The following is a 23,476-nucleotide window of genomic DNA, read 5'->3' as shown; positions in this document are numbered from 1 at the left end:
GACCCCAAGGGGACTGTCTTGGGGTATCTCCTCTGGCACCCTTGAACTTATTTTACTAGGTAGTGGTCCCATTTTTCCAGGAGTTCTCTATTCCAACTTACTCAAAATACCAATTTATCCCCCCCCCCTTTGAAATACTAATTCATTCCTTTAAAACACCAATCTTCACTGCTGTAAAGTACTACCCACCCTTTCACAGTACAAAAAACAAAAAAAAATTATTACAGCCCACCTCCCCAAAAACAAAGTTAACTTCTAATTACACAGTCTTTCATTCACACATTCACTCCTTTTTAATATTTCTTCACTCACTCATTCTTACAACAGAATAATAAGGTACCTCTTTCAAGTCACTTGTTAGTATCCACCCATGGGTATGAAATAATCCTTAGGATTCTGGGTGCTCTTGGATTTCCCTCAACCCAGCACTGTTAGCATCCAACCCCAACTCCTCTTGGGGTACTTTTAGACCCTGGGTGCTCTTGGAGTTTTCCTCAACCCAGCATATGGGGGGTGTAGCTCCCACTTTGCAACCCCTTCCCTGGGGACCCGTCCCAGTCACCCCCGGGAGATCCTTTCACTCCTCTTATCTCTCGCTTCGTCTCCTCGCTGGCCGCTGTTCTCGCGAACAAGACGGAACCGCAGCACTCAGAGACTGCCACACTCGCTTCGCAGATCTGGGGCAACCAGTCCACGTCTCATTCACACACACTCATCTCCCGTAACCACCCCCTTTTTGTTTGGACAATACTTACCAGTCCTGTTGCTTTTCCAGTGTCTGTGGGATTTTTGTCGAGAGCGCTCTCTTTCATTTGCTTTATTTTTGTGTCTTTCTTGTCCTCCGGGTGTTGCCCTGCTGCCACCAAACCGCGCCAGAGGATGCTAAGCAAGGGTCCTGCCAATTTGGGCAGGGGGCGCCTTACCCTTTGCTTCTTGAATCCTCCCACGTTTTTCAGAGGCGAGGTGTAGATTCGGGATGAGCCCCCAATTGTGAAAAACGAGGTTCACTCTCCTGTTAGAATTTAAAGAGTTTAATATAAAGACAATAAGAGACACATAAAATAAAGCAAAGGGATAACGGCCGGGTGCCTTGGCGCTCTGCCAAGAGCACGCCTGATGCCCGAGGTGAGTCCTTTTTATACCATTTTTACTGTCTGTTCTCTATTCATATTAAAACTTTTCTAGGAATTGATCTGCATGGCCACTCCTTGGGTCCGCCTTTTTAGAGCATGCGTAGTCGTCTGCCTTGTGGTTTTATTTCTTTTGATTCTTGGGGTTGGGCCCGCTAGGTAAGAGTCGATGGTAGGGTGGATCTCTTAATTCCTCAGACAGTCAGGGCTGATTGCAGCTTTGGGCCTCTTTGCCCCCCGGGCAGAGCGGTGATAAGGGCTCTCGGACCCTCCTGGCCGCCTGTTCTCCGGGTGGAGCAGCCTTTGGGCCCTTTTGTTCTCTGGACAAAGTGTTGATTAGCAGCTCCTTGGGCCTCATCCTCTGCTCGCTTGGAGGTTATCTTACTTGCTCACACTTGCTAACATTCTTGCTAAAATGAGAGAAAACTACATCCACACAGCAAAAAGCATTTCTAACATTATATAATATCTACTTTAATACTTTGCGAGAAGCCAATACTATAATACATGTTTATAACAAATTTATCCCCAGCTGTCTCCAAGTTTCCAAGTTAAATGCCGTATCATCTGCTGTAAAGCCGTTGTCTGTTGCCCACTGCAATACCTTAGTCACCATCCTCTCGGAAATGTTAGCACCTTGTGCAACTAAAATAGTTTTCCAGGCAGCAAGGACCTTGCTTTCCTTTGAATTTTTATGTCCCATCTTTTCAATTTTAAAGTTCTGTTCCCGTACCCCGGGGCGGGGGGGGGAGGGAGGGTTTTTGCGTACCTTCGAAGCGCTGCAAAGCTCAGTTAATCTCTTTAAGTTCGGTTGTGGTTGTAGTACACGTCACGGGCCACCAGATGTTGCTGTTTTGCCGAGAACCGGTGAGAAACAACACAATCCAAATCCAAGGAGAAAAGGAATTATTTTATTATTTACAAGCTAGGTTATATATCTTTGTATGTGAGAGAGCATGATAAGATTGGTCGCTTGACCAGCCACCCCCTAGAGGGATTGACTGAGGTTCTCTAACACCTATTCAAAATATTTATTCCAGAGTACCAAAACAAGGCTGGAAAACAAACCCAGGTGCAGAGATAGAGAATTAGTTTACAAAACTGTCTTTCACTGTTTCTCAGCTAAAGCATGAAAAAGAAAAACTTCACAAAATGCTTCAGCAGCTGGAAAATTCCTCTGCTCCTGCCTTTTAGCATCCACAAGCACCGGTATGCCACGACCTTCCTAGAGAGAGCGTCCTGCAAAGAACAACTCTTCCAGGGGTGATGGGAGGCCTCCCTGGGCAGTAGGTGATTTCAGCAAGTGTAACAACTTCTCTGCTACAAGTGATATCAGCTCTAGTGATTCAGCTCTTTGTGAAATCACCCAAGACAAACTCGGGAGCAGAGAGACAGGAGCCTCATTTGGCTATTCCACAGAGGCAGCTTTTATTGTCCAACAGCCCCTGTGAAGAGAAGGCCAGAGACAAATACTCCCTAGTCAGGGGCAGAAACAAGGGCTTTTTATGGGAAAGGCAGGGGGTGGGGTAGAAACCAATTAGCCAACTGGGTACAGGCTATTACCATATAGAAACAAGTGTTGGGGAAGATGAAACAGGAAAGCCTTATAAATATGATTGCCTGACAAAAGATTTTGGGAATATGAAAACTACAGGCAACATCGAAATGAAAGCCACTTTTGAAATACCAAGTCTTAGTTACTGAACAACTGGAAAACAATGGTATGGCCGACTGAAGGTAATCCCCTCTTGATTGAACAATACCCTCTGCTTGCAGGCAGGTCCAAGGGTCAGAGCAGACCCTACTAGCTCAGCAGAAGGGGTCCAAAGAGTAGTTTTTAGAAGTTAAGATGTAACACTCTATGGTAATATAAGAACTCTTATAGGCTGTATGTAAATGCTATAGGATTTGTATCTTGTATTAGATTGGTTAGTGACAATTAGAATATTCAGTACAGAAGATGATTTATTGTATTGTAACCAAGAGTCCACCCCTTTTCATTCCACTCTCATACTCGCTCTCTCTCTCTCTCTCTCTTACTCGCTTGCTCTCTTGCTCTCTTGGGCCTGCTCCGAGCTGAGTCTGGCAGCTCTGAGCAGTGCCCCTATACCCACGCCCTTTGCAATAAACCATGTGTCCCAAGATCTGACTTCAGAGATCTCTCGTCTCCGACCGTCCGTAACCTACAAACAAGGCATGCTGCGGGTGGTTCACTTTGTCACCATGACCCAGAGGAAGGTTGCTTATCTCTGGGAGCGTCTTTTTGCCCTCAGGCTTCTCTCCTCCAAGAGAGTGCAGAGGGCTCTTGTGCCAAGGGCTCACAGCCCTCCACACTGAAGAAATACTCTGCCCCAGTAGTTTGGAATTTTCCCCCTGAACAAATTCAGAACCCAGCTGAGGTAGGGAAATATCTGAAAGAAAATTGCAATGACAGCTCCAAAGAGAGGAGAGGCACTGTGCTGGGCCCTGGCTAACGGTTCTCACACGCTACTCGATACCGTACAGCAGTGTGGATACAAAAATACAGCTAGCAAGAATTTCTCTTGCTTCTTTCCAGTCCCGTGAGATACTTTTCTCTCTCACGGAATATAGTAGCAAAGTTCTAAAAACTGTGAACACCTGCGACCTTGCAGAGCCTTGTTTATGGTACAGTAGAAAAATATTTTGACAATGGATGTTTTAGGATTTTAGCCAATCACCCCAGGGGGTGGCTGATCCTTTGACCAATTAGACGATGAAGAAAAAAGTCTATAAAAGAGTTTGTAAAATAATTAAATAAATCAATCTTGCTGCACAATTCCTGCCTGTTGGATCTCTCCTCTCCTCCCTACCACTGCGGGATACTGTAATATTTGGTGAACCCCGATGTGTCCTGCACGCTGTGAGCCAAGCCGCATTTCTCTAGAGGTACGCTGTTCCCCCCCTCCCAAGACCGGAATGTCTGAAGGGACTGAAAGAATGGTGAACAGCGGCTTAAAAACCGACGCTGTGCTATCAGTCTGGAAAGGTGTTTTCAGTTTAATGAACGCCTCCATTTCTGAGAACTCACTCTGTGAGCTAATAGACTGGGCTGCCCTACATGGCATCTCCCTGAACAGAGACACCGCCCTGGATTTTGGACTGTGGCAAGAAGTCGGCTCTGCGCTCTGGCGTGAGTTTCCGTCTGGGGATCTGCCAGTGCTGGAATTACTACGCACGTGGCAGGGTTTTTTTAATCTGCTAATAGACTGTAATTGTGACAGCAGAGCTGGCTCGCCTGTTTCGGTGGCGAATGACGGAGAAATATCTGAAGGAGACCCCACTGACCTGGCTCTAGGGGCGTGTGGTGGCAGATCCAAAAAAAAACACCCCCGGCTCCACGGGCGGAGAATGCCCTGGAGCCTGCACTGAGTCGCCCTGCGCTGCCGCGGAACCCCTCACCCCCCGAGGACGCCACACTGGCAGAGTAACTGGCGGGGATGTCAGGGCAGCGGGATGGTGCACAGCCCGCCCTGCCTTTCAGCTCAGCGGCAGCCGCCGCGGCTGCAGCACCGCGGTTTAGTGGACTTGCATCTTGGACGCCCATGGTGGCTCCTAGCCTGTCTGCGCAGGCGCCTGCCACGCCGAGGATGCCCGGATGGACACCTTTGGCTGGCCTAGCGCCGGACACTGCTGTGGAAAAGCAGAACCAAGCGGTTGACCTTCTAATATGGCATCTGCCTTTATTGACAGAGCTGCCGAACATATCACGGCAGCTATCGGAACTGCTCAGCTTGCAAAGGCAGCTGTTGCAGCTACCAGAGGCGTCCCGCCACCCGTGCCGCCCGTGAGAGATGCAGCAAACCAGGAAGTGGTGCTGCCAGCGGCTCTGAACCCGGACGCTCCAAACCCGGAACCCGTGGTGGCGGCGGTGGTCCCGGCGTTATCCGCCGGCATGGCGCCGGCGCTCCAGCCACCAGCGGAGCCGAGACCAGCGACAGAAGCGGCGGACATGGCAGGGGCAGCAGCAGCTCCAGTGCCAGATCGGTCTAAATCGGCCGAGATCGCATCCCGAAAAGAGGCTGCAGTCCAAACCACATTACAGCCGACTGCAGCCTGTGCTGTCAGTTTCTCATCTGGTCAATCCATTCCTCCCCACCCACCTTTGTTCGTTCACGGCTCCTCAAAGCTGCTCATACCCAACGATTCATCGACAGGCAGTGAGGCAGGGGAGGCTTTGGCCCCGGGGTGTAAAGCCATTGTAGCTGGGCGGCGAAAGAAAAGGCTGCTCCAGTCTCGCCCCTGGACCTTTCCGGACTGCACTGTGACAGTGCATCCAACCCACTACAATCGTTTCTGGGAATCCTTTAAAATGCGGGTTCTGGAGGAGGGCGACTGGGATTTATTGGAAACTCTGGGAATGCCAAACAGATTTGAGGATTCTGGAAGTAATCGGGAAGCTGCTACACTGCATCCTAAGGTGGTGCCAGCAGTTCAGGATGGTAGTGACTCCCCAAAAGGGGAGATCCAAGCTTTCCCAGTGTATAAGGCTCTCCCAGATTCAGGGGAGCGTGATAAGCATGAGGTAATTGCTTGGAAAGTCGCCCAGGACCTCCAATCCAAGGTGGCACAATATGGGCTAGGTTCAGCTGAGGTTATGCAGATAATAAGGGTGATAAATACAGATTTGCTTGCTCCATTTGATATCAGGAACTTAGGTCAAATCCTATTTCAACCTGTACAATGTTCAGTTTTTGAGAAAACCTGGAGAAAGCTGGCTGGCAAGGCTTCATTAGGGAATATGCAGCTCCCTGCTGACAACCCTAGACGAGCAGTGGGGACAGATGCTCTTATGGGGACTGGTCCCTTCTCTGATCCCAATCTACAGGGTACCTTTCCCTCTAGCATCCTGCAGCAAGCTCAACAGGTCGGCATGGCTGCCCTGTTGAAAACCATAGAGTTGTCTGCGCTTAGAAAGCGATATACTGAAATAATTCAAGGGAGATCAGAGTCATATCTCTCTTTTGTGGAAAAAGTCACTGCTTCTCTAGAGAAGCAGGTTGACGATAACAGGTTAAGGAATTTGTTGTTAAAGCAGTTAGTGAGAGATAACGCAAACGAGGAGTGCCGAAAAATCATAGATGCCTTACCAGGAGAACCTGAAATCATAGACATGGTCGAGGCCTGCTCTAAGGTGGGATCCGGAAACCAGAAAAGGTCTACTTTGGCTGTGCTTCTGCAGCCTGTTCATGCATCTTCTGGTCGTGGACCAAAGCAACCCAAACACGCAAAAAAACAGAAGCAGCCTAAGCCGAGCCAAAAAGAGATCACACTGATCCCCCAGTGCAAGAGGTGTGGCAGACCAGGGCATTGTTCGGACTATTGTAGATCTCTGACTCATGCCGACGAAACTTCCACCGGGGTGCAAGGAGGGGGAATTGCTCTCCGATGCAGTCGCTTCCCCAGAGGGTGGCACAGGTACAGGCACAGGCCTACTCTGCCTACCTAGAGACAGCACCCAGGGATCAGATGGTTTTGATGTCCACACCTCAGCCGCAGTCGTCTTAGACTCTAGCGGTATTTATAAGGTTCCCTTGGATGCATATGGACCCTTAGGCCAGGGATCCAGTGCGATGCTGGTGGGAAAACATGATGTTGCCCATCAAGGAATCCTATTGCACTCAGGAGTTATTGACACTGACTTTACAGGTCAGATTCATGCTATGGTCTCCATGCAAAAACCCCCTGTAACTATTCCTGAAAAGACCTGCCTTGCTAAATTAGTGCCTTTTAAGTCTTGTGTCCCCAGGATAGAACAACCAAATCAGGAAGATAACAGCAGTGGATCTATGGGACTTCCGCAGGCCTTCTGGACTGCAGACATCTCTGACCAAAGGCCACAGATGACATGTACCCTGATCCTGCCGAATGCCCGTCCGCCCAGGACTCAGCTTCGAGGTTTGATTGATACGGGTGCTGATGTAACTATCATCTCCTTCTCTGCGTGGCCTCCCTCATGGCCTTTAGCCCCTGTGGGATCGGCCATCGCAGGATTAGGAGGAACCACACAGAGCTATTTAAGCGAACGGCCTGTGGTGATGAGGGACCCAGAGGGGCACACAGCTACAATTAGGCCTTATGTTGCTACCACTTCCCTTAACCTTTGGGGACGGGATGTGTATGCAGCTTGGGGGTTCAGATTGGGACAAATTTTTGAACAGGGAAAGCCATTGTTACCTGGAAGGGGGGATCTGAATGGCAGGTGCTGAAAGGCCATGAGTCAGGCTCTGCTCAGTTAGTTGAATTAAGGGCTGTTACCATGGCTTTTCAGCGATTCTCACAGGTCCCTTTGAATTTGGTTACTGACTCTGCTTACATAGCAGATATCACCCAACGCTTAGATTGTTCATTTCTGAAGGAGGTGAACAATGTGGCTCTGTTTTCACTGTTGCAAACCTTGTGGTCTGCAATTCAGGCTCGAGTGCACCCGTATTACATTCTGCACATTCGAAGCCACACCAATTTACCAGGTTTTCTAACAGAAGGCAACTCCAGGGCTGACATGCTGGCCAACCCTGCGTGGGTAGGGCCTCAGCCTGACAAAATTGCACAAGCCAAGGCATCGCACGGTTTCTTCCATCAAAGTGCACATACCCTGCAGAAGCAGTTTCATTTAACGCCAACCGAAGCGCGTGACATTGTCAGTGCTTGTGCTGTCACGGACTAGCTGCGCCTTTGCCAGCGGGGGTAAACCCCAGAGGGCTAAAAGCCTTGCAGATTTGGCAAACGGATGTGACTCACATCCCAGAATTTGGTCGGCTGAAATATGTGCACGTGTCTATTGACACTTTCTCCTCAGCTATGTGGGCTTCTGCTCACACTGGAGAGGAGGACTGTGATGTCATTGACCATTGGAAATTGGCTTCCTCGGTCCTGGGTGTGCCGGCTATTGTGAAGACCAATAATGGTCCTGCCTACGCCTCAGAGAAGACGTGGCAGTTCTTGCACCTATGGGGTGTAGACCATACCTTTGGTATCCCACATTCTCCTACTGGCCAAGCCATTGTTGAACGCGCTCATGGTACTTTGAAGTGTGTTTTGGAAAAACAAAAAGGGGGAATGCATGGAGAAACCCCACAAAGCCGACTAGAAAAAGCTTTGTATTCAATTAATCACCTTACAGTACCACAAAATTCAAATAATCCTGTTATATTGAATCATTTTCTCTCATTGCAGTCTGCAGGCGAGACACCTGCCTTGGGCAAAAGTCTGGGTACGGAATTTACTTACTAACCAGTGGGAAGGCCCTCATGAGCTTATCGTTTGGGGTCGTGGGTATGCTTGCATTTCCACAGATACTGGGGTACGGTGGCTACCTGCAAAATGCGTTTGCCCTGACCTATGGCACCAGAGGCAGAACAGGCAACCTCCAAATGATGACCAGAATGCAGATCATCCAAATGGAGACCAGAATGTAGATCATCAGCCTAATGACTCTTCTGATGATGACCAGGATGTCAACTGTCAGGCAGATGGCCCTTCCACAAGCAGAGACTGGGATGGCCCTTCCACAAGCAGAGATTGGTATGGTCCTTCCACAAGCAGAGACTGAACTTTAAATTTCTTATGGAGTCAGATAGTTAAAGCCCTTAAGGCTATGTTTAGAATTGATAACTGATGTAAATTTCTATTTAAGACTAATACCTAGTAGAATTGTTATCTTATAAAGCAAAAAGGGGGAATTGTGGATAAAAAAATACAGCTAGCAAGAATTTCTCTTGCTTCTTTCCAGTCCCGTGAGATACTTTTCTCTCTCATGAAAGATAGTAGCACAGTTCTATAAACTATGAACACCTGCGACCTTGCAAAGCCTTGTTTATGGTACAGTAGAAAAATATTTTGACAATGGATGTTTTAGGATTTTAGCCAATCACCCCAGGGGGTGGCTGATCCTTTGACCAATTAGATGATGAAGAAAAAAGTCTATAAAAGAGTTTGTAAAATAATTAAATAAATCAATCTTGCTGCACAATTCCTGCCTGTTGGATCTCTCCTCTCCTCCCTACCACTGCTGGATAAATACAGCAGCAGCTACAGCCAGAGGGAAAGGAGAACAAATTGGCAGATGCCACAGTCGCTCCGGCTGCAGTTAAACCAGAAGGGCAGCCTAAGCCAATAGCAGTGACCCCTATCGAGAAGAGGAAATATAAGACCAAATCCATTTACCCGGTGGTTGACAATGGGGAGGTAGGACCCTCACAGCCAGCAGAAGAATCAGAACCAGAAATATTCCGTGAATCTTTGTCCTTAGAAAGTCTCTGCAATCTGAGAAAAGATGTTACCTGACGAGTCTATATTGAGTTGGTTGATCGGACTCTGGGACACTCCAAGTGATGGTACAATTTTGGACAGTAGTGAAGCGAGGCACTTGGGATCTCTGTCACGTGATGTGGGTATCGACCAGGGGATTGCGAGGAGGCCAGAACCTCTCAGCTTCTGGACGCAACTCTTAGCAAGTGTCAAGGAGAGATACCTGTGCCCAGAAGGTCTCCAACTGCAGCAAGGCCTTTGGAAGACCATGGAGCAAGGAATCCAGCGCTTGTGAGAACTGGCCATGCTAGAGATCCTTTTCTCAAATGATGACTAAACCAAGAAGAGTCCAGACCTAGGAAAATGTACAACACTGATGTGGCTCAAACTCTCACGACTCAGGACACATCCATACGCCCATTTCCTACTGTCACTGCAATAGAATGAGGAAAATGAGACACTGGATACTATGACAAGAAGACTCTGGACATACAAAGGTACTGTCCATGCTCCAACATGAGCCCAAATCTCAGCTGTGGAAACAGACTGAGCGTATGTGGAAATTGGAAGACAGGATTGAAGAGACCCATCAGAAACTCGGCAATGCGCTTAAAGAGGGCCTCCTTCAAGATTCGTCAGTACAGATCAGACCCCGATATCAGAAGCAGATGTCCCACAGCTAGGGAGAGGGGGTACACCCCACAAGCTGACCTGTGGTTCTTCCTGTGTGAGCATGGGGAAGACATGGGTACGTAAGCTAAATGATGAAACTACTAACAAAGGTAGTTCCACAAGAATGAATGTAGCTCCAGTTTCCAGTGACTGAGCTCCTAGGCATAACAAAAGGGAGAATGATATGTCTGATCCCCTTGAATAGACCTGCAGAATGTATGCCCAGGAAGGGAATGACAGCCAGAACTAGAGGGGCCCTGCCTCTAGCCAGGTAGAGGCCAGGGGAAATCGGATCTATTGGATTGTGTGGATCCGATGGCCTGGCACATAAGAACCACAAAAATACAAGGCTTTGGTTGACACTGGAATGCAATGTACTCTAATACCATCGGGACATGTGGAGGCAGAACCTGTTTCATTTGCTGGGGTGATAGGGAGTATTACCGCAGGCCTGGCTCCTACGGTATATCACCATGTCCCGCAGCCATACGGAGGAGGAGGAGAGAAGATCCAGCAGGCAGGAATTGTGCAGCAAGATTGATTTATTTAATTATTTTACAAACTCTTTATAGACTTTTTTCTTCATAGTCTAATTGGACAAAGGACCAGCCACCCCTTGGGGGTGATTGGCCAAAATCCTAAAACATCCATTGTCAAAATATTTTCTACTATACCATAAACAAGACTTTTCAAGGTTGCAGGTGGCTTGGTTGTTTACATTCCCTGCTACCTCTTCTGTGAGAGAGAAAAGTCTCTCACGGACTTAGAAAATAGCAAGAAAATCCTCGCTAGCAGCATTTTTGTACCTACAATTCCCCCTTTTTGTTTTATAAGACAACAACTCTACTATTAATCCTAAATAGAAATCTACATCAGTTATTAATTCTAAATATGTCCTTAAGGCTTTAACCATCTGACTCCATAACAAGAAATTTAAAGTTCAGTCTCTGCTTATGGAAGGACCATCCCAGTCTCTGTTTGTAGAAGGACCATCTGCCTGATGGTTGACATCCTGGTCATCATCAGAAGAGTCATTAGGCTGATGTTCTACATTCTGGTCGCCATTTGGATGGTTGGCATTCTGGTCATCATTTGGAGGTTGCCTGTTCTGCCTCTGGTGCCGTAGGTCAGGGCGAACGCATTTTGAAGGTAGCCACCGTACCCCAGTATCTGTGGAAACACAAGCATACCCACGACCCCAAAGGATAAGCTCATGTGGGCCTTCCCATTGGTTAGTGAGTAAATTCCGTACCCAGACTTTTGCCCGGGGCAGTTGTGTCTCGCCTGCAGACTGCAATGAGAGAAAATGATTCAGAATAACAGGATTATTTGAATTTTGTGGTACTGTAAGGTGATTAATTGTATACAAAGCTTTTGCTAGTCGGCCTCAGTAACCAAATTCAAAGGTTCCTGTGAGAATCATTGAAAAGCCATGATAACAGCTCTTAATTCAACTAACTAAGCAGAGTCTGACTCGGATTGGTGTGTTAATCAACCACCGCAAAGGCAGTGTAGGATCCTGTGCGCCCTTACACACAGTGACCCCTGCTAAAAATTTGTCCCAATCCGTACGCCCCAGGCTGCCAACACGTCCCGTCCCCAAAGGTTAAAGGAAGTGGAAGCAACATAAGGCCTACTTGTAGCTGTGTGCCCCTCTGAGTCCTTCACCATCACAGGCCGTTCACTTAAATAGCTCTGTGTGGTTCCTCCTAATCCTGCGATGGCTGATCCCACCGGGGCCACGCAGAGAAGAAGATGATAGTTACATCAGCACCCATATCAATCAAACCTCGAAGCTGAATACGGGGTGGAGGGGCGTTCGGCAGGATCAGGGTACATGTCATCTGTGGCCTTTGGTCAGAGATGTCTGCAGTCCAGAAGGCCTGCGGAAGTCCCGTAGATCCACTGCTGTTATCTTCCTGATTTGGTTGTTCTATCCTGGGGACACAAGACTTAAAAGGCACTAATTTAGCAAGGCAGGTCTTTTCAGGAATAGTTACAGGGGGCTTTTGCGTGGAGACCATAGCATGAATCTGACCTTTAAAGTCAGCATCAATAACTCCTGAGTGCAATAGGATTCCTTGATGGGCAACGTCAGGTTTTCCCACCAGCATCGCACTGGATCCCTGGCCTAAGGGTCCATATGCGTCCAAGGGAACCTTATAAATACCGCTAGAGTCTAAGACGACTGCGGCTGAGGTGTGGACATCAAAACCATCTGATCCCTGGGTGCTGTCTCTAGGTAGGCAGAGTAGGCCTGTGCCTGTACCTGTGCCACCCTCTGGGGAAGCGACTGCATCGGAGAGCAATTCCCCCTCCTTGCACCCCGGTGGAAGTTTCCCAGCAACGGCCAACCATTGGCATGAGTCTGGGATCTACAGTAGTCCGAGCAATGCCCTGGCCTGCCACACCTCTTGCACTGGGGAATCGGTGTGGTCTCCTTTTGTCTCGGCTTAGGCCGCTTCCGTTTCTTCACCTGTTTTGGTTGCTTTGGTTCACGACCAGAAGATGTGTGAACAGGCTGCAGGAACGCAGCCAAAGTAGACCTTTTCTGGTTCCCAGATCCCACCTTAGCGCAGGCTTCGACCATGTCTGTGAGTTTAGGATCCCCTGGTAAGGCATCTATGATTTTTCGGCACTCCTCGTTTGCGTTATCTCTCACTAACTGCCTTAACAACAACTGTCTTAACCCGTCATCCTCAACCTGCTTCTCGAGAGAAGCAGCGACTTTCTCTACAAAAGAGAGGAATGACTCTGATTTCCCTTGAACTATTTCAGTATATCGCTTTCTGGGCGCAGACAACTCTATGGTTTTCAACAGGGCAGCTATGCCGACCTGTTGAGCTTGCTGCAGGATGCTAGAGGACAAAGTACCCTGTAGGCTGGGATCAGAGAAGGGACCAGTCCCCATCAAAGCATCCATTCCTGCTGTCTGTCTAGGATCAGCAGCAGGGAGCTGCATATTCGCTAATGCAGCCTTGCCGGCCAGCTTTCTCCAGGTTTTCTCAAAAACTGTAAATTGTACAGGCTGAAATAGAATTTGACCTAAGTGTCTGATGTCAAATGGAGAAAGCAAATTTGTATTTATCGCCCTTATTATCTGCATAACCCCAGCTGAACCTAGCCCATATTGTGCCACCTTGGATTGGAGGTCCTGGGCGACTTTCCAAGCAATTACCTCATGCTTATCACGCTCCCCTGAATCTGGGAGAGCCTTATACACTGGGAAAGCTTGGATCTCCCCTTTTGGGGAGTCACTACCATCCTGAACTTCTGGCACCACCTTAGGATGCAGTGTAGCAGCTTCCCGATTACTTCCAGAATCCTCAAATCTATTTGGCATTCCAAGGGTTTCTAATAACCTCCAGTCACCCTCCTCCAATGCTCGCATCTTAACTGACTCTAAGAAGCGATTGTAGTGGGTCAGACGCACTGTTACCGTGCAGTCCTGAAAGGTCAAGGGGCGAGACCGGCGCAGCCTTTTTCTTCGCCACGCGGCTGCAGCCACCGTATGACGTGGGGCCAGAACCTCATCTGCCTCACTTCCTGACGATGAATCATCAGGCAAAGGCAACTTTGGGGTGCTGGGAGTGAACAGAGGTGGACGGAGAGGGGCACTTTGGCTAAGTTCGCTAGAGGCAGAACAGACAGTACAGACTGCAGTTGGCTGCGCTGCAGTTTGGACAGCAGTTTCTTTACGGTATGCTGTCTCGGCCGGTCCCGACCGAGCCGGTACTGAAGCTGCTGCCGCCGTCTCTGGGGCTGCAGCTGCGCTCGGCGCCGCGCTTGCCTCTTGCACCGCGGCTGCGTTCGGCGCGGTCGCCGCTTCCGCTGCTGTTTCTCGCTCCCCAGCCGCTCTGCAGCCGCCGCCACTTCCGGGTTTTCCCGTGGCAGCGCTGCTTCCGGGTTTGCCTCTGGCCGCACCGTTTCCTGGCTCGGAGCCGCATCTCCCGCGGGCGGCGCGGGCGGTGCTGGTGGCGCGGGCGGCGCAGGCTCGGCGCACCCCGCACGTCAGGATTGCTCGGGCATCCGCTGCAGTAGCAAGCTGAGCAGGTCCTCCATCCTTTGGGATAGGTTCGGTAACTCTGTCAGCAAAGGCAGATGCTGTATTAAAAGGTCAATGGCTCGGTTCTGCGACTGCGCAGAACAGTCCAGTGCCAAGGAGGGCAGCGGACCACAGCCAGGCAGTCTAGGGGCAGGCATGCCTGGTGCTACGCCGGCTAAGAAGTTAGATCCAGGTGCATACGCAACCGAGCTAGGAGCCGCTCTGGGGGTCCAGTTCGCTAAGCTGCTGATTTGCGGCCCTGGATAAGCCATGGCCGCCGCCGAGCTGAATGGCAAAGCAGGCTGTGCGCCATCTCACTGCCCCAACCCCCCCGCCTCTGCCGGCGCGGGGTCCCTGGGGGCTGCGGAGTCCTGCGACTGTGCAGGGTGAGCTGGCGCAGGCTCTGCCTGTGGAGCCGAGAGGGTTTTTCCGAATCCACCATCATTTGCCCCGGAAGCCCAGTCAGCAGGGCCCCCCTCGGACATTCCTCCGTCACTCATCACCAAAATAGCCGAGCCAGCCCTGCTATCACAGTCAAGGTCTGTCAGCAGAATAAATAACGAACGCCAGGTTTTGTATAATTCTAACGCTGCTGGGTCCCCAGTCGGGAGCTCGTGTCGGACAGCAGAGCCAAGTTCCTGCCATAAGGCAAAGTCCAGGGCAGTATCTCTGTCCATGGAAATCCCTTTTAAAGTAGCCCAGTCTAATAATTCCCGAACTGAGTTTTCAGGAATGGAGGTGTGCAATATGCTAAACACACCTTTCCAGACCAGTACGACAGCGTCGGTTTGTGAGCCGCTGTTCGCCATTTCTCAGTTCTGTCGGACCTCCCGGTCCCGGGGGGGAAGGGGAACAGCGTACCTCTAGAGGAATTCGGCTTGGCTCGCAGCGTGCAGGACACGTCAGAGAGTGCAGATCACGTCGGGCAGCACCAAATATTACCACAGGCCTGGTTCCTACGGTATATCGTGTCCCGCAGCCATAGGGAGGAGGAGGGGAGAAGATCCAGCAGGCAGGAATTGTGCAGCAAGATTGATTTATTTAATTATTTTACAAACTCTTTATAGACTTTTTTCTTCATAGTCTAATTGGACAAAGGACCAGCCACCCCTTGGGGGTGATTGGCCAAAATCCTAAAACATCCATTGTCAAAATATTTTCTACTATACCATAAACAAGACTTCTCAAGGTTGCAGGTGGCTTGGTTGTTTACATTCCCTGCTACCTCTTCTGTGAGAGAGAAAAATCTCTCACAGACTTAGGAAATAGCAAGAAAATCCTCGCTAGCAGCATTTTTGTACCTACAAGGGAGGTCTCAGCATTTGACTCTGTTGGAAATTGAAGTGAGCTTGACCAGGAAGGAGTGGAAGAAATGCCCCACTGTGACTGGTCCAGAGGCCCCTTGTATTCTCGGTATAGATTCTCTCAGGAGTAAGTATTTCAAAGACCCAAAAGGACATTGGTGGGCTTTTGGGATAGCTGCTGTGGAGATAGAAGGTATTAGACAATTGAACACCTTGCCTGGTCTTTCAGAGGACCCTTTTGCAGTAAGACTCCTGAGGGTGGAAGAACAGCAGGTACTTGTTGGAGAATGGTTAGAGGATCAGGGACATGGATCATTGATAAAGGGTACAAATCAATAACAGAACTGTACAAGCAAAAGCCTGCACAAGAAAATGCCTCCATGAGAAAATGCCTGTGTGAGAAACAGGCCTGAGAACCAAAAGGGAGTTTTAAGGAGGTACAGTCCTGTGCTGATAAGATGTACTGGCCATGAGAAGGGAGGAAGATCTTTGATCTCTCAAGTCAAAACATAAATAATAGAAGCTTGCCAAATGTAGTCTTTTATCTAACCCAATTATGTAGAAGTAAGAATGCGCTTTTGTAAGTTTGAACCAATTAAGAACTGATAAGCACGTATACTCAATACTATATAAGTGCCTCTGTATTGCTAATAAACGAAGCTTGCTTTATCAATCACATTGATTGTCTGCATGTCTTCCCCTGCCGAAAGTCCGCAGGTACTTGTAGAGGAATTCCTTGTGGAGCGGGGGCATAGGATACCCCAGGAGAGCTTGGGCATCCCAGGGCTGTTGCAGAAGTACCCCTGACGGGGCCTCAGGCTGAAGATAGGCTTGCAAGGCACCTGCTAGCTGGCAGCCTTGAACAGCCTTGGGAAAAGGTATACACTGGTCAGCTCCCCAGCTGCTTAGAGGCTTTCTCATGGGAAAGGGGCATGAACTCTGAAAAAGTATAACTTGGTGGAGGAAAACAATAAAACGGGAGCACGATGCTCAAATCGTATCGGTGTTCGTGTCGTGACTCTGGCTGGCTCTCCTGCACCCGGGACTCCCCCCCTGCTAAAGGTACTGATTATCACCACTACGGTGCATCATTGGCAATACCGCACAAACCAAGACTCCATGATTCCCATCCAGAAGATGATCCCTGAACTAGAGAGCCAGGGAGTGGTCAGCAAGACTCGCTCACCCTTCAATAGCCCCATATGGTCTGTGCATAAGTCTAATGGGGAATGGAGACTAACAATGGACTACCGTGGACTGAATTAAGTCACACCATCACTGAGTCCTGCTGTGCCAGACATGCTGGAACTTCAGTATGAACTGGAGTCCAAGGCAGCAAAGTGGTACGCCACTATTGACATTGTTAATGGGTTTTTCTCCATTCCTCTAGCAGCAGAGTGCAGGCCAGTTTGCTTTTACCTGAAGGGGTGTGTAGTACACTTGGAATTGACTACCCCAGGGGTGGAAGCACAGTCGGACCATCTGCCATGGACTGATCCAGACTGCACTGGAAAAGGGTGAGGATCCAGAACATTTGCAGTATATCAATCACATCATTGTGTGGGGGAACACAGCAGAGGAGGTTTTTGAGAAAGGGGAAAAAAGATCATCCAGATTGTCCTTAAAGCAGGTTTTGCCATCAAACAAAGTAAAGTCAAGGGATCTGCCCAGGAAATTCAGTTCCTAGGGGTGAAGTGGCAAGATGGATGCAGACAGATTGCAACTGAGGTAATTAATAAGATAGCTGCTATGTCCCCTCCAACCATCAAGAAACACAGGCTTTCCTAGGTGCCAGGGATTTTTGGAGAATGCACATCCCGGAATATAACCAGGTTGTAAATCCTCTGCACCTCATGATGCAAAAGAAAAATTATTTCAAGTGGGGCCCTGAACAATAGCAAGCCTTCGAGCAGATCAAGCAAGAGATTGCCCAAGCAGTAGCCCTTGGGCCAGTCAGGACAGGACAGGATGTGAAGAACGTGCTCTATGCTGCAGCTGGGGAGATTGGTCCATCCTGGAGGCTCTGGCAGAAGGTATCTGGGGAGACTCGAGGACAACCTCTGGGTTCTGGAGTCAGGCATACAGAGGATCTGAGGCCAGCTACAGTCCAACTGTGAAAGAGATTCTTGCAGCCTATGAAGGGATTCAAGCTGCCTCCGAAGTGATTGGCACCAAAGCTCAGCTTCTTTTGGTACCCTGACTACCAGTGCTGGGCTGGATGTTTAAAGGAAAAGTCCCTGCAACACATCATGCCACTGATGCTACCTGGAGTAAGTGGATTGCTCTCATCACACAGTGAGCTCAAATAGGAAATCCAAATCACCCTGGAAACTTGGAAATCATCACGAATTGTCCCAAAGGTGAAAATTTTGGACTGTCATCTGAAAAGGAAAAAGAGCAGGTGACGTGTGCTGAGAAGGCCCCACCATATAACCAGCTACCGGAGAGTGAGAGGCGATATGCTCTCTTCATTGATGGATCCTGCTGTATCATAGGGACCAGTAGGAAATGGAAAACAGCTGTATGGAGCCCTACATGGTGAGTTGTGGCAGCTGCTGAAGGACAAGGATTGAGTCAGATTGCAGAGTTGAAAGCCATCCAACTGGCTTTGGACATCGCCAAGTGTCTTGGGGTGACTTTATGATGTGTATCTCCTATCACTGCTCTATGCCCAGACATGATTCCTGTGCCTTTCTGTGTCTTTTAAACTGGGTGTGAGAGAAAGAAAAAAAAGCCAGACAAACTTTCAGACAAACTTTTCAAAGCAGTTTGTGCTCCAAGGTCACACTACTCCTCTGTGTGCTTCTGTGGCACCAAGAGCAGAGGAAGCACCCTTTTGCTGCTTTTCAGACAGCTTTCTGCCCTGTTTTCTCCAGAGAGAGACGGACAGTTAAATTTTTTTCCCTGGGACTTTGGCTTCTTCTTCTCTTCTGGAACTGTTCAGAACACACCGGGAGACCCTACACCATTGATCCGGAGGGGGCCCACGCTGACCCAGCTCCGAAGAAGAGAGAAAGACCACACCCAAAGAAAGGACTCTGAGAATTTACCAGGTTCTCTCCACAGCGAGAGGTTTTATTATTTAGCATTATTTTTTTCCATTGAGAATTGTGTCTGTTAAAGAAATAGTTTTTTTCTTTAACTTTCCTCCAAGGAATTTTTTCCAAACCTGGTGGGGGAGGGGCAGCTGAAACCTGCCTTCTATCAGAGGATGTTTATTACCGCAGGCCTGGGCCCTAGGGTATATCACCATGTCCCACAGCCATAGGGAGGAGGAGGAGAGAAGATCCAGCAGGCAGGAATTGTGCAGCAAGATTGATTTATTTAATTATTTTACAAACTCTTTTATAGACTTTTTTCTTCATAGTCTAATTGGACAAAGGATCAGCCACCCCTTGGGGTGATTGGCTAAAATCCTAAAACATCCATTGTCAAAATATTTTTCTACTATACCATAATCAAGACTTTTCAAGGTTGCAGGTGGCTTGGTTGTTTACATACCCTGCTACCTCTTCTGTGAGAGAGAAAAGTCTCTCACGGACTTAGAAAATAGCAAGAAAATCCTCGCTAGCAGCATTTTTGTACCTACAATTCCCCCTTTTTGTTTTATAAGATAACAACTCTACTATTAATCCTAAATAGAAATTTACATCAGTTATCAATTCTAAACATAGCCTTAAGGGCTTTAACTATCTGACTCCATAACAAGAAATTTAAAGTTCAGTCTCTGCTTATGGAAGGGCCATCCCAGTCTCTGTTTGTAGAAGGACCATCTGCCTGATGGTTGACATCCTGGTCATCATCAGAAGAGTCATTAGGCTGATGTTCTACATTCTGGTCACCATTTGGATGGTTGGCATTCTGGTCATCATTTGGAGGTTGCCTGTTCTGCCTCTGGTGCCGTAGGTCAGGGCGAACGCATTTTGCAGGTAGCCACCGTACCCCAGTATCTGTGGAAACGCAAGCATACCCACGACCCCAAACGATAAGCTCATGTGGGCCTTCCCACTGGTTAGTGAGTAAATTCCGTACCCAGACTTTTGCCCGGGGCAGTTGTGTCTCGCCTGCAGACTGCAATGAGAGAAAATGATTCAGAATAACAGGATTATTTGAATTTTGTGGTACTGTAAGGTGATTAATTGTATACAAAGCTTTTTCTAGTCAGCCTCAGTAACCAAATTCAAAGGTTCCTGTGAGAATCATTGAAAAGCCATGATAACAGCTCTTAATTCAACTAACTAAGCAGAGTCTGACTCAGATTGGAGAGTTAATCAACCACCGCAAAGGCAGTGTAGGATCCTATGCGCCCTTACGCACAGTGACCCCTGCTAAAAATTTGTCCCAATCCATATGCCCCAAGCTGCCAACACGTCCCGTCCCCAAAGGTTAAAGGAAGTGGTAGCAACATAAGGCCTAATTGTAGCTGTGTGCCCCTCTGAGTCCTTCACCATCACAGGCCGTTCGCTTAAATAGCTCTGTGTGGTTCCTCCTAATCCTGCGATGGCCGATCCCACAGGGGCTAAAGGCCATGAGGGAGGCCATGCAGAGAAGGAGATGATAGTTACACCAGCACCCGTATCAATCAAACCTCGAAGCTGAGTCCTGGGTGGAGGGGCGTTCGGCAGGATCAGGGTACATGTCATCTGTGGCCTTTGGTCAGTGTACCGGTTTGGCCAAATTTAGAAATATATCCTCTGAGAGAAGGCACAACCACCCCTCCCCCACCAGGTTCGGGGAAAATAAATTTTCCTCAAAGTGAAAGCTATAAAAACTATTTATTTAACAAACATACGGGAAAAGGAAAATAATGCTAAATAATAAAAGCTCTCGCTGTGGAGAAAAAACCTGGAAAAGTGTTAGAGTCCTCCCTTTGGTCTCCTTGGAGCTGGGGCTTGGCCCAGGGCCAGGCTCTCTGCGCTCGGTGGAAAGTCCTCCCGATGTGTTCTAATATTGAAGCAGTCCAGCAGAAAAGGGAGAAAATTTGAAATTCCAGGGAAGGAAAAATTCAACTCTCAGTCTCTCTTCGGAGAAAAAGTAGCTGAACAACTGGCCAAAAACTGACTCAGGAAAACAGCAAGCCGGGTGCTTCCTTCCTCCCCTGCTGCAGCTTGGGAAAAAGAAAAAAGAAAAAATTGCTATCTCTGTGTGACGTTGAACAAGCTGCAAACTGCTTTGAAAAAGTTTTGCTCAGTTTTTCCTTCCCCCTCTCAGGCTCAGTCCAGAGTCATAGAAAGGCACAAAGTCAATTTCGGGGCACAGGGCAGCGACATGGGATACACATCACAAAGTCACCCCAAGACAGTCAGAGATGTCTGCTATCCAGAAGGCCTGCGGAAGTCCCGTAGATCCACTGCCACTATCTTCGTGAATTTGTTGTTCTATCCTGGGGACACAAGACTTAAAAGGCACTAATTTAGCAAGGCAGGTCTTTTCAGGAATAGTGACAGGGGGTTTTTGCGTGGAGACCATAGCACAAATCTGACCTTTAAAGTCAGCATCAATAACTCCTGAGTGCAATAGGATTCCTTGATGGGCATCAGCAGGTTTCCCCACCAGCATTGCACTGGATCCCTGGGCTAAGGGTCCATATGCATCCAAGGGAACCTTATAAATACCGCTAGAGTCTAAGATGACTGCGGCTGAGGCATGGACTTCAAACCCGTCTGATCCCTGGGTGCCATCTCTAGGGTGGCTGAGTAGGCCTGTGCCTGTACCTGTGCCACCCTCTGGGGGAGCGACTGCATCAGAGAGCAATTCCCCCTCCTTGCACCCCGGTGGAAGTTTCCCAACAAAGGCCGACCATCGGCATGAGTCTGGGATCTACAATAGTCCGAGCAATGCCCTGGTCTGCCACACCTCTTGCACTGGGGGATCGGTGTGGTCTCCTTTTGTCTCGGCTTAGGCCGCTTCCGTTTCTTCACCTGTTTTGGTTGCTTTGGTTCACAATCAGAAGATGCGTGAACAGGCTGCAGGAACGCAGCCAAAGCAGACCTTTTCTGGTTCCCAGATCCCACCTTAGCGCAGGCTTCGACCATGTCTGTTACCTCAGGATCCCCTGGTAAGGCATCTATGATTTTTCGGCACTCCTCGTTTGCGTTATCTCTCACTAACTGCCTTAACAACAACTGCCTTAACCTGTCATCTTCAACCTACTTCTCGAGAGAAGCAGTGACTTTTTCCACAAAAGAGAGATATGACTCTGATTTCCCTTGAACTATTTCAGTATATCGCTTTCTAGGCACAGACAACTCTATGGTTTTCAACAGGGCAGCCATGCCGACCTGTTGAGCTTGCTGCAGGACGCTATAGGACAAAGTACCCTGTAGGCTGAGATCAGAGAAGGGATCAGTCCCCATCAAAGCATCCATTCCTGCTGTCCGTCTAGGATCGGCAGCAGGGAGCTGCGTATTCGCTAATGCAGCCTTGCCGGCCAGCTTTCTCCAGGTTTTCTCAAAAACTGTAAATTGTACAGGTTGAAATAGAATTTGACCTAAGTGTCTGATGTCAAATGGAGAAAGCAAATCTGTATTTATCACCCTTATTATCTGCATAACCTCAGCAGAACCTAGCCCATGTTGTGCCACCTTGGATTGCAGGTCCTGGGCAACCTTCCAGGAAATCACCTCATGTTTGTCATGGTCCCCTGAATTTGGGAGAGCCTTATACACTGGAAAAGCTTGGATCTCCCCTTTTGGGGAGTCACTACCATCCTGAACTTCTGGCACAGCCTGTGGATGGAGTGTAACAGCTTCCCGATTACCCCCAGAATCCTCAAATCTATTTGGCATTCCAAGTGTTTCCAATAACCTCCAGTCACCCTCCTCCAATGCTCACATTTTAACTAAGAAGTGACTGTAGTGGGTCAGACGCTTTGTTATTGTGCAGTCCTGAAAGGTCCAGGGGCGGGACCGGCGCAGCCTTTTCCTTCACCGCCCGTCTACAGCCACCTTATGACGTGGGGCCAGAACCTCATCTGCCTCACTTCCTGACGAGGAATCGTCAGGCAAAGGCAACTCTGAGATGCTGGGAGCGAACAGAGGTGGACGGAGAGGGGCACTTTGGCTAAGTTCGCTAGAGCCAGAACAGACAGTACAGACTGCAGTTGGCTGCGCTGCACTTTGAACAGCAGCCTCTTTATGGTATGCCATTTCGACCGGTCCCGATCGAACTGGTACTGGAGTTGCTGCAACCGTCTCTGGGGCTACAGCCGTGCCTGGCGCTGCGCTCATCTTTTGTTCCATGGCAGCATTCGGCGCTGTCGCTGGCCCCCGTGCTGCAGCCGCACCCGGCGCCACACTCGTTGCTTGCTCCGCTGCAGTGCCTGGCACCGCTGCCCCCAGCCGCCGCTCTGCAGCCGCGGCCGCGTCCAGGTTTTCCCGCAGCAGCGCTGCTTCCGGGTTCGCCGCTGGCTGTGCCGCGTCCTGGTTCGGGACTGAGTCTCCCGTGGGCGGCGCGGGCGGTGCTGGCAGCGCGGGCCTGGTGCACCCCCCGCTGCAGGGTGCCTCTGGCGTCTGTGGCAGCTGCTTTTGCAGGCTGAGCAATTCTCCCAGCTGCCGGGATATGTTCGGTAACTCTGTCAGCAAAGGCAGACGCTGTATTAAAAGGTCGATGGCTCGGTTCTGCAGCGGTGCAGAACAGTCCAGCGCCAAGGAGGGCTGCGGACCACACCCAGGCAGTCTCAGTGCAGTCACGCCTGGCGCTACACCGGCTAAGAAGGGACATCCGGGCCGCTTTTGCTCCACTGGTGCCTATGCAAACGGGCTAGGAGCCGCTCTGGGGGTTCAATTCGCTAAACCGCTAATTCGCGGTCCTGGATAAGCTGTGTCCGCCACCGAGCTGAGTGGCAAGGCATACTGCGCGCCCTCCCGCTGCCCTGACACCCCCGCCTCTGCCGGCGCGGGGTCCCTGGGGGCCGCGGAGTCCTGCGACTGTGCAGGGTGAGCCGGCGCAGGCTCTGCCTGTGGAGCCGGGGGGGGGTTTTCCGGATCCACCATCACTTGCCCCCTCGGACATTCCTCCGTCACTCATCACCGAAATAGCCGAGCCAGCTCTGCTGC

The 23,476-nt window shown here is 49.4% G+C and overlaps 1 long non-coding RNA gene across 1 annotated transcript; it reads left to right on the top strand.

Moving 5' to 3' along the window:
- The first annotated feature begins 6,793 nt into the window (after positions 1-6,793).
- Positions 6,794-8,522, top strand: LOC116437348. The gene is made up of 2 exons (XR_004237260.1): positions 6,794-7,046; positions 8,444-8,522. It is a non-coding gene; the product is annotated as an uncharacterized LOC116437348 (long non-coding RNA).
- Positions 8,523-23,476: the final 14,954 nt, after the last annotated feature.

The sequence above is a fragment of the Corvus moneduloides genome, chromosome W, assembly GCF_009650955.1.
Source record: "Corvus moneduloides isolate bCorMon1 chromosome W, bCorMon1.pri, whole genome shotgun sequence".
NCBI lineage: Eukaryota > Metazoa > Chordata > Aves > Passeriformes > Corvidae > Corvus > Corvus moneduloides.
The sequence above is the reverse complement of the archived record's forward strand: the minus strand, read 5'-3'. Positions and strand labels throughout refer to the sequence as shown.